This window comes from Vigna umbellata, chromosome 9 (assembly GCF_029865625.1).
Source record: "Vigna umbellata cultivar VRB3 chromosome 9, Vumbellata_1.0, whole genome shotgun sequence".
NCBI classification, from domain to species: Eukaryota; Viridiplantae; Streptophyta; class Magnoliopsida; order Fabales; family Fabaceae; genus Vigna; species Vigna umbellata.
Window position 1 is genome coordinate 36,757,331 of NC_142173.1, and position 1,458 is coordinate 36,758,788.

General features: G+C 35.8%; 1 pseudogene; it reads right to left on the reverse strand.

The window, feature by feature from the left end:
- Positions 1 to 283: 283 nt before the first annotated feature.
- Positions 284 to 1,033, reverse strand: LOC148193404 (uncharacterized; annotated as a pseudogene).
- Positions 1,034 to 1,458: the final 425 nt, after the last annotated feature.

The following is a 1,458-nucleotide window of genomic DNA, read 5'->3' on the forward strand; positions in this document are numbered from 1 at the left end:
CAATATACTCATCCATCTAATTCATTGAAGTGTTTGTATTCTGTTTTTCTCCATTGATCAAATTCATGCATACATATTTAATTACTGTCTATTGCATTTAAACCTACAATCAATTTGTTCTTAAGTCTTAAATAATCAACAAATCATATAGCTAAACTAGGCCGTGAGTCCTTTGGGAGAACGATACTTGGTCTTACCGAGTTTATTACTTGATACGATTCGGTCACTTGCCGAGGGTTAAACAAGTTTTTGGCGCCGTTTTTCGGTGTTCATAAATTTGTCATCAACCATTGATATGGTCACCACCACATAGTTCACACATCTGTTGTTGAACTTGAGCAACAGTTTTTAATTCCTTCGGCAATTGAGCAAGTGTCTTTGTTAGATTCTCCAACTGTTGAGTTATAATCTTATTTTGAGCAAGCAAGGCATCATTTGACTAGAATTGTAGAACCCCTTTCTGATGAATAGAAGCTCCTCTTTCACTATGCATTTCATTGTCATTAGCAGCCATGTTTTCTATCAATTCTGTTGCTTCCTCTAGAGTCTTATATTTAATATTACCTTCAGCTGAGGCGTCTAACATCAACTTGGTTTGTGAACCAAGACCTCCAAGGAAATGTAGAACTACTGCTGCTTCATCAAAATCGTGCATGGGAGTCTTTCTCAATAAACTTTTGTACTTGTCCCATGCTTGATCTAATGTCTCCTCCATGCCTTGTCTGAAAGAAGAGATCTCTTGCTTTCCTTTATTAACTTTAGATTGTGGAAAGTATTTGTTTAAAAACTTTGCAACCACAACTTCCCATTTTGTAAAACTACCTTTTGGAAAAGAATTTAACCACAGCTTAGCATTGCCTCCCAATGAGAAAGGAAACAAACTAAGCTTGATTGCTTCATCTGGCACTCCATTTATCTTCACGGTGTTACAAATTTCATTGAAGGTGGTGAGATGTTCATACGGGCTTTCATGTGATAGCCCATTAAACGAATTGCTTTTTACCAACTGTATCAATGCTGGTTTCACCTCCATGTTTGTAGCATTGACCCTCGGCCTTGCTATACTATTAAAATGTTGAGGGCTAACAAAAGTGGTGTAATCTGCAAGAGTCTGTCTACCATTATTCTCCTCTGTCATATTTTCAGTGCTATGGTAAGACCTTTGTGGTGAAGGTTGTAAGAGTGTCTCAGGAGAAGGGAATAGTTCTCGTGAAGTTCAAATTCTCCTCCTCCTTCTATTTTCGTCAAGGACTTGAAGAAGAGGTTCAGAAATCTTTTCGCTTCTAGTCCGAATATTACCCTACATACACAAGGAAACAAAACCCTAGAAAATTTTGTTAGCACAAAAAGATAGAAAAGAGAAGAAATAATCAAAAGATATAATTGAAAAGATAACAAGATAGGAAATAAAAAAAGAAAATAAAATAATAACAGAAAAACAGAAAAAATAAAAAAGAA